Source organism: Helianthus annuus, chromosome 1 (genome assembly GCF_002127325.2).
Source record: "Helianthus annuus cultivar XRQ/B chromosome 1, HanXRQr2.0-SUNRISE, whole genome shotgun sequence".
Classification (NCBI taxonomy): Eukaryota; Viridiplantae; Streptophyta; class Magnoliopsida; order Asterales; family Asteraceae; genus Helianthus; species Helianthus annuus.
This window is the reverse complement of record NC_035433.2, coordinates 39,366,515-39,376,938: the sequence shown is the minus strand read 5'-3', so window position 1 is coordinate 39,376,938 and position 10,424 is coordinate 39,366,515. Positions and strand designations below refer to the sequence as shown.

Genomic DNA, 10,424 nt, shown 5'->3' with positions numbered 1-10,424 from the left:
GAGGTGCCTTAACTGTCAGATTTACAGACATTTTACTAGGGAATGTCAAAGGCCAAAAACAGAGTCTTCATGTCAGAGTTCAAATGACAGGAATGCATCAAATAACACTGGCTTAAAGGCTTTGATCTCTACTGCATGAGATGGCTCGTATGATCAAGAAGGAATCCTAACTAACTGTTGTCAGTTTTAAGTTAAACTTATATTAATTAAGAAAAATTAAAATAAATGTTACAACTTTTAGTATTCTTACAATTCAATATAATTATCTGGGAAAGTTCTTACAAGGCCAGTGATGTTCACAGGGGTAAATAAGATCGGGAATTAAGATAATTATGAATGAATTCAGAGCTTGTTTGGTATAAAATGAAAGATTACATGGAGTATTTATGCATAGTGAAAGGGTATCAGACCCTTTGGTGAACCAACTTGTTGATTCAGTGGTGTGACTTCCTAACCGCCAATCTCTTAGACAAAAATAACAATACATATTTAAATACTAAATATATCACAATAAATGCTAACAGCCAGTTCATGTGAGTATGCTTATGATCTAACTTGTAAATTTCACCTTCTCTTTGATTTGCTGCCATCAATTTTAGCAAGAAGAGCAAGCTATAGTAGAGCAACAATCGAAAGTTTGAAAGAAGAAGTGAGGAAACAAATAATCGTAGCCTTTGATGATCCCAGTAAACATAATGACTTGTTAAAACTTGTTAACGATATCCAACGCCACGACATTGCCTACTGTTTTGATCAAGAGCTCGTGAAAGCCTTTGGCCATATTTATACTATATATGGTGATGACTGGAATAGTGGTAGTGTTTTCCTTTGGTTTTGACTCCTTCGACAAGAAGGATTTTATGTTTCATGTGGTTAGTGAATATAGGTTCAATTTATTAATCACAATGTAAAAGAAGCTAACAGTCTGTATATGAATGAAATTAGATATTTTCAACAAATACAAGAACAATGATGGATCTTTTAAGAATCTTTAACTAGTGATGTTGAAGGCATGCTTGAGTTATATGAGGCGGCATATATGCGGGTGCCAGGGGAAGTTGTACTAGATGATGCTCTTGCTTTAACAAAAGGCCAGCTTGAAAAAATAACAAAGGATCCCGTCCAATGGAACTGTACCCAGTCTCTTTCGAGGCATATAGAGGAAGCACTAAAGCAGCCCATATGGAAAAGGTTGCCAAGACTAGAGGCGTTGCGATACATACCTTTCTATGAACAACAAGATTCACATAATGAATCCTTGCTTAGACTTGCAAAGTTGGAATTCTACCGACTTCAATCTTTGCACAAAAGAGAGCTTAGCCAAGTCTCCAAGTGTGTTTATTTTCTCATTCAATTATTCAACTTATTACTACAGATTTCAAATGGTGTTGATTTTATGGTGTTTGTATTATAATTTTTGTAGGTGGTGGAAAGATTTAGAGCCTCAAAACGTCACACCCCGACCGCGTAAAACAACAAACTGCAGCGGAAACGTCGGGGAGTGTCGTAACAGAATTATTGTTTCACAACACATGGAACTTAACGTTTGGTTTTATTTAGAATTAACGTTTACATTGTCTTGGAATTAAAGAAAACATAACATATACTAAACTGTTCTTGCTTCATTTTAAGTCACTAAGGCCCGAGTCTGCCTAAGTGTGTAACGATCAACCTCAAACATTAGCTCCTGAAACACATGTGAAAACAAGTAGGTCAGCATAAAAATGCCTGTGAGATACATAGGTTTTGTTGATGAAGGATTCATGACTTGTAAGTTAAAAGAAATGTTTAATGAAAAGTTGTCATGAACCTTATAAAAATTGTTTTCTTTTATAAATCATGTGAAATTCAATACGAAAATCAAATGATATAAAAGAAAAATGCATGGTTAAATGAATAACCAAGTAAAAATGAATTTGTATGAAATATGTCATTTGTAAAACAATGTCTTGTGAAAATATGTCATTTGTATAAAACTAGTGTGTAACTCCCACGTTGCGGGTGTGCGGGTCGTAAAACTGTGTTAAGTAGTAAGCAAACGACGACCAAAACCGTGAAAATAGTAAAAAAACGCGATTTTTTTATATTCATGTAATGTAAAGAAACACAAACTTATACCACAACGTGATGTAAACATAAAAAAACTCAAATTTATTTCGAAAAATCTTTAACTTTGATCACAAAAAAGACAAAACTTGAATGACCAAAAATATAATATATAAATCCAAAGTGCTGAAAATAAATAAAAAATACTTTGGCTACATTATAAAAACAACTAAAGACAAAAAACGTTCACTGTTCCTAAGATCTACTTGAATTGTATTTATATAGTAATGTGTCATGTCTATGTCTTTGTCGGAGTGGTTTAGATAACGCTACGGTATGTAATATCATAAAAGCACTTATATATAGGAAGTAGCAGCGGCGTACCCACCATGCTTCTATCATATTACACACACCTCGTTATTTGAATCACTTACTAAATAACCACCAAAATGTCTTGTTAACCAATGTCAAAATGTTATGTGTAACAAAGTCCGATGTCAAATGTAAACCATGTTTTGTATTATCAAATATCTTGTATGGCAAGTAAAAAGTATTTACTCAAACCATATGTATAATGTCAATTTGTAACCAAATGTCATGTATGGCGAATAAAAAGTATTTACTCAAACCATATGTATAATGTACAAAACAATGTCTTTGAATAAACCTAAGTTTAAATCAAAAGTTACGTTTTGCAAAACCAATGCTTTATGGATACAGACATTTATGTGGATATGTTCATCGCATACATTTAAGTGTTGAGACTATCGGATAAACCCTTAACTAGTCAAAGGTTTATCAAAAATGTTTTCGGATTCTGTCATTCCCTACTTCCAAAAAAACCTAGGAAGTGAGGAACGGGATTTTTCAAGTCATATGGTACCATTACATACTACCAAGCGGCATGATCAATGTTAATGAATGTATTATTGTCCCGTTAAACATACCAAATTTCATAACCAATGTAAGCATGTTATCTGAAAACCATGTACTAAGTATGCTAAGTAAACATACGAAGTAGAAATGTCCATGAAATCAATGTGCTAGTATGCTCAGTCAACATACATAGCAGAAATATAATGTAAATCAATGTGTCCATATGCTGAGTAAACATATGCAACAGAAGCGTCTTATGAAATCAATGTGCTAGCATGCTCAGTCAACATACATAGCAGAAATGTAATATAAATCAATGTGTCCATATGCTAAGTAAACATATGCAACAAAAGTGTCTTATGAAATCAATGTGCTAGGATGCTCAGTCAACATACATAGCAAAACATAATTGAAAACATGTACTATATGTGTACTAGTTGAACATAGCAAGTATATGTCATAAAAAGCATGAAAAGCATGAAAGTAACAAGAGGCACATGTGTATCACCCCAAAATATTTGAAAGCGGTAAAAGAGGGGACTATGTACTCACTTGGGATTGCTTAGTAGTCTTGAAATAAAGACCAAATTAAAGCTTGAGAAATCACGGAATCAAACTGCACCTAATATAGGTAACTATGTTAATAATCAGATCCTAAACCGTAGGATAGGATAGAATGAAGTCCTATAGATCAAATGAGTATTGGAACTCATATGGCATGATGTAATAGACCTAACATTCTGATTAGAAAGTTATCCTAAGTGCTTTTGACCCGTTCCGACTCGTTAAGGTAGTTTAAGCTACTTTAATGCGTCGTTTGCGTAAATATAAGATCGGATGGTTATTTATGTCATATGTTAAGTCTTACATGCCGAAATATGTTTGAAAATGTTATTAAATCAGTTTAGATGTCAAAAGTTTGATTACATGTGTTAAAAATGAAGTTATGCGTAAAAAGGGCATTTTGGTCATTTTTAATTAGCAGATAAACGACTTAACGAATAAATAACCAAACATGGTGACCATAAGGTATAACCTCAGTAGGTTATTCCCTATACAACTATGGTCACAAGATATGTTTGGTCGGATCCTAATGATCGACCAAACGGGTCGGGTTTAAAAGTCTAAGCGGTTGTCGAGACCGCTTGACTTACGACCCTAAATAAGCACTAAACTAGCAGTGACGAGTTAAACATCTTAAAACATGTTTAACTAAGTTAGAAAACTGATTTGGTATCAAAACAAAGTGTTTTGATACCCGAAAATAGTTCCGTCGCAAAATGCACATAATCGTGCATTTGGACCGAAACTTTGACTCGTCACTATGACTAGTCAACGTGGTTATCAGTAGGTATAATCGCTAGGGATTATAACCATCGTGATTACGATCATGTTGCAAAGTTCAATTGAACTTTGATTTGACCAATTCATGGTCAAAGCTGAAAGTCAAACACTGTTTGACTTTCTTACTTGAAACAAATAAACAAGCATGAAAGAACACTTACAAGAGTCCTATGCTTGGAAAAATGAACTAGAATGCTCAAGTATGAGGCCTCCAACTTAATGTGGTAGCCTCAAATCAGAGCAAGAGTGAAAGAGAATGAAGATGAGCAAGTTGGAAGTGAAATGGTTGTTATGGGCCATTTTCTGAGCATATATATATATATCCTGACTAATATTCTGCTTTTGATTGTTTACCTGTGACCAGGATACCGGATCAGGATATTGGTAACATCCTGGTGCGATATCCTGGTGTTAACTAAATTGACCACGTGCAGGAAAGAAGCTGTAGGTCACTAAAGGTCAGATGGACCTCTTCTCCTTAAGACTCGGGCAAACCAGTTACAAGAGAGACGTTGAACCCGAAGGACCTGGTCTACAACGTTCAAGAAGGGAATATCCGCCAGATCCCGGTTTAGTAGGGTAGTTTGTTACATTTCTTTTACTATAAATAGATGGATTGGATCGGTTAAAGCACACACTTTTTCATTTGCACACTTTACTCTCAAGCTACTGGCAACCACTACACACAAACACTTGCACTCAAAGCACATTGTATCACATAGTTGATCCGCATCACATCCTGCACTGTATCCTGATATTTGAAGTAATAAAAGAACAAGGCAGCTGCGATTGTCAGCTCTCGAGGTTTTGTGCCGGCGATCTAGATTGATCAAGGGCTTTCCTCGTACATCTCGTGTCACCCCTTTACATTTTTCGCTCATCGTTTGATCATAGATACAGCTCAATATCCTGAGTCATATCCTGAAACTGTTTTTACAATTAACTTGATTAACATATTTTCGACACTCATTTCTAGCACACTACCTCACTTAACTAATTTGATCACTTAATTGCTTCGGTAATTTTTGACCAAAACAATTTGGCACCCACCGTGGGGCAAGTGGTGCTACTTTTACTAAAAACTTTAGTAAAATCATTACTCGGTTTTCTATTGTCAAAACTTTTTGCTACACTGTTTTCAATGGCCTCGATATCAAACATGAGCTCTTCCACCATGTCTGCTACAACCTCCGCAACAATTGGTTCGGTGCTTCCACCTCCTCCTCCAAGAATGCAAGCTTCTTCACACGGAACTGAGAGCCATGTGGCTCGGGAAGTCATCCCCGCTCCCAGTACCCAGGGATCTGGTCCTGTTTTTGCTTCTAATGATGAAATTCTGAATTTGTTTGGTAGTGTACAGGAACAGATGAGGCAGCAGCAGGAAACTAATCGGATGCTGATGAGAGAGATACAACTCTTGAAATCCGGCCCAAGTAGATCTGCTGAAGAAACTGTCACTCCTTTGCAGCCTAGGGCTTTGAACTTCAGTTCTGCAGTTTACACTGAGGATAACCGGGGGAATATCGTGCCAAGCCATACTAAAAATCATACTCCTGAGATACCCTCCTCAGTCAGGATGTCAACCGTGAGGAGCTCAGGATATGCTTCAGGATATGGCAAGAATCCTTAGACTGGTAACATGTCAAATAATAATATTCTTGCTACTAACAATAATGGCTCTTTGCAGGATGCAGGTATGACGTCAACAATTACTAGGGAGCTTCAGAAATTGAAGAACATGATATCCAGTGTACCTGGAGTGGTCCAGCCAATTCCGGAAGTGTCCCAAGACAGCCACATGATATCCCCCTTTGCATATCCTATCTATGATGCTGAAATCCCAAAGAGATTTCAAACCCCCAACATGAAACTGTATGATGGGACTACGGATCCTGAAGAGCATATTGCTCAGTATAGAGAAAGAATGGAGATTAACCCTATCCCTCCGCAGCTCAAGGAAGCATGCTTGTGCAAGGGTTTTGGTTCTACCTTGACAGGATCAGCCTTAAATGGCTGTTAAATGTTCCTCCTCACTCAATTACTTCATTTGCTCATTTGGTTAATTTGTTTAATAGTCAGTTTTCTTGTAGCCGGAGTTTTGAGAAACTAACCAGTGATCTTTACATGATAACTCAAGGACCTCAGGAATCCTTGAGGGATTATGTGAACAAGTTTAGTCGGGAATCCTTGGATATCCCACGTCTTGATGTTGCAACAGCTGTGCAGGCTTTTAAGATGGGATTACAAAAAGATTCTCAGTTTTATCAGGATCTTGTAATGAATCCTTGAGATATATTCGCTTGGAAGATGACAAAAAGATGCAAGAGAGGATGAATTCTACCTCAACCTATGAATCAACCAACAGGAAGTCAGAATCCTCGTATAAAACGTATTGCTCCAAGCCATATGGGAGAAATGACAACCAGAAAGTAAATGCTGTTGAAGACGAGGATCCTGAAGAATATCCTGAATTATCTGAATATTGCTTTTCTGTTAATATACCTGAGTTAATGTATGCTATGCAGGGTTTAGGAGAGAAAGCTAGGTGGCGTCGAAAGAATGAACAAAAAGCTGGTTGGAAGGATAAATCCAAAGGGTGTGCCTTCCATGAAGATTTCGGACATATGACTGAGGATTGCATTGCTCTAAGGAAAGAAATAAGCTACCTATTGAGAAAGGGATATCTGAAGGATTTTCTGGGAAGAAAGAAAAATAAAGGGCAGGATCCTGAGAAGGATCCTGAGCGAGCAGCTCACCCCTAGCAGATGCCAAAATAATTAACTTTATTTCAGGAGGATCCGACATTTGTAGGACTTCATATTCTGCGGCCAAGAGACACGCAAAGGTGTCTAAGATTGAAAGGGGAGACAGACCAGCCAGAATGACTACCCTCACAACTGACAAAGTGATCACTTTCGACAGTGATGACAGGGATACTGTCCAGGATCCTCACCATGATGCCCTCGTAATAACATTATATGTTGCTAACCATTTTGTACGCTGAATATTAGTGGATAATGGCAGCTCTGTCAACATAATTCAGCTAGAAACATTGAAAAGGATGAACGTATCTCCGATGGACATTACTTCGAAATCCACCGTGCTCGTTGGCTTCAGTGGGGAAGTTAGGAATACCGTAGGGGAGATAAAGTTACCAGTATATGTTGAAGGGGTCAACTCGATACAACGTTTCTGTGTGATGGACTCCCTATCCTGCTATAACATCATACTAGGCAGGCCATGGATCCATGATATGAGGCTGTGCTATCGACTTATCATCAGTGCATCAAGATCCCTACCCCTTGGGGGTTGTCAAGGTTGATAGTGATCAGCAGGAGCGAAGGAATGCTACTCATCCTCAATGAAATCCTCAACCAAGCCTAATGCAGCATAGCAATTAAAGATGCGGGCCCAGGATATCACGGAAGCTTCGGAGCAGGATGTAAAGAAAGTTATCCTGGATCAGGATAATCCGGATATCTCGGTGCTCGTGTGAACCAATATCCCTTAGGATATTGAAAATCAATTGACTAATTTTTTGAAATGCAGGATGTCAACTTTCGCATAGAAGCACGAGGATATGACAGGTATTTCCAAGGATATTATAACACATAAGCTCGGTATTGACAGGTCATTCAAGCCGGTCAAACAAAAGAGAAGGAAATTTTCTCCGGAGCGAAATGTGATCATCCAAGAGGAAGTTGAAAGACTACTAAGGAGCAAGATGACTAGAGAAGTGAAGTTTCCTAAATGGCTTGCAAATGTAGTCGTGGTATAAAAGAAAAATGGGAAATGGAGAGTTTGTGTTGACTACACAGACTTAAACAAACCCTGTCCGAAAGACCCGTTTCCTCTACCTCATATTGATTCAATGGTAGATGCTACCGCTGGCCACGAGATGTTAACCTTCATGGATGCCTCTTCAGGATTTCAGCAAATCCAAATGGAACCCTCTAATCAGGAGGATACTGCTTTCATGACACCGAACAGGTATTTATTGTTATACTGCTATGCTCTTTGGTTTAAAAATGCAGGTGCAACATACCAGAGGTTGGTAAACATGATGTTTAAAGACAAGCTGGGGGACACCATGGAGGTATATATTGATGATATGGTGGTGAAATCTAAAAAGGCTGAGGATCACCTCCAGGATATTAAGGGAGCGTTTGATATCCTGGATCAATATAACATGAAACTGAATCCTGCTAAGTGCCATTTCGGAGTGGGGGCAGGAAAATTTCTAGGATATATGATGACCAAAAGAGGGATAGAGGCAAGCCCGGAGCAGATTAAAGCTATCCTGGATATAAAATCACCTTCAAATATGAAAGATGTTCAACGGTTAACAGGCCGAGTAGCAGAGTTGAACAAATTTATTTCAAGATCCTTAGAAAAGTGCAAGGGATTTTACGATATCCTCAAGAAGAATAAGAAGTTCGAATGGGGAGCAAGGCACGAAGCAGCCTTGCAGGACTTGAAGCAGTATCTCTCAACCGTGCCACTACTAATGAAATCTGAGGATGGTGAACCATTATCCCTGTATCTTGCAGTATCAGGGAATGTAGTAAGTGTTGTCCTTGTAAAGGATCATGAAGGTCAGCAGTATCCTGTCTATTATGTTAGCAAAAGTCAAAAGTTTATTAGATGCTGAAACTAGATACTCTCATTTAGAAAAATTAATATTAGCCTTAGCTATGGCATCAACAAAGCTTAGACATTACTTTGAAACACATAGGATTCATGTTAAAACAAATTATCATGTTAAAAATGTGCTTAGGAAACCCGAGATGTCAGGTAGAATGGCTAAGTGGTCAGTGAAATTAAGTGCTTATGACTTAGTGTATGAACCTAGAAATGCCATAAAGTCTCAGGCTTTAGCTGACTTTGTGGCTGATTTCAGTAGTGATATTCAAAATGAAGTAGACTTAGAAGTTCAACAGCTAGGAGAATCCTCAGAATCCTGGACTATATACATTGATGGTGCATCTAACGTAAGAGGTATAGGTTTAGGTGTACTACTAAAATCGCCACAGGGGGACATATTACCCCAGGCTATTAGGTGTGAATTTCCTGCTACTAATAATGAGGCAGAATATAAAGCTTTGATTGCAGGATTAGAATTGGCTAAATGTATGAGTATCAAGAATTTGCAAGTATATGTTGACTCTTTGTTAATCACTAATCATTTTAATGGAACCTATGCAGTTAAAGGAGAGAAGTTAATCGAGTATCTCGAAATTCTCAAAAAATTAGCAGGATATTTCGATATTTTTACACTTGAACAGGTACCAAGAGAGGATAATGCTGAAGTTGATGCCTTGGCAAATCTGGGATCGTCAGTCAGGATATCGGAAGGAACCCGAATTCCAATATTACATATCCTATATCCTGCGACGAATCCTCAGGATAAGGGAGTAATAAGTGTTCAGGATCCTGATGATAAGTATCCCGAGGAGGATCCGAAGTCCTGGATGGCTCCAATCATGAGATATCTCAAGGAAGGACACATCTCAAATAATGAGAATCCTAAGGCCTTTAGAATGAAGGCATCACGATTCACTATTATAGATAATGTTTTGTATAAGAAATCTCTTGCAGGACCATATCTGAGGTGCTTGGAGGATCCCGAAACCAAAGACGTGCTTCAGGATATACACGAAAGGGATTGTGGTAACCATACTAGGGGCAGGTCGTTATTCTCAAAAGTATTAAGGACAGGATATTATTGGCTGACGATGAGAGAAGATGCTGCAGAATATGCACGAAGATGTGACGCATGTCAAAGACATAGTAATATATTACATCAGCCTGCTGAACCACTGTATCCTGTTGTTTCCCCTTGGCCGTTTATGAAATGGGGGATAGATATAGTGGGAAAGCTTCCAAAGGCTCCAGGAGGAAAGGTTTTCATGTTGGCAATGACGGATTATTTCTCCAAGTGGGTTGAAGCAGAAGCATTTGTTCAGGTCAGAGATCAAGAAGTGGTATCCTTCATAAAAAGGAACATCCTGACTAGGTTTGGAGTACCAGCTGAGATAATTTGTGACAATGGATCTCAATTCATAAGTAAGAGGACTATTGACTTCTGCAAGAGTTGGGAAATCAAAATGATCACATCCACACCAGTACATCCTCAAGCGAATGGACAAGCAGAATCC

General features: G+C 38.0%; 1 pseudogene; it reads left to right on the top strand.

Moving 5' to 3' along the window:
• The first annotated feature begins 514 nt into the window (after positions 1–514).
• On the top strand, positions 515–7,834 carry LOC110900631 (annotated as a pseudogene).
• The last annotated feature ends 2,590 nt before the right edge of the window (positions 7,835–10,424 follow it).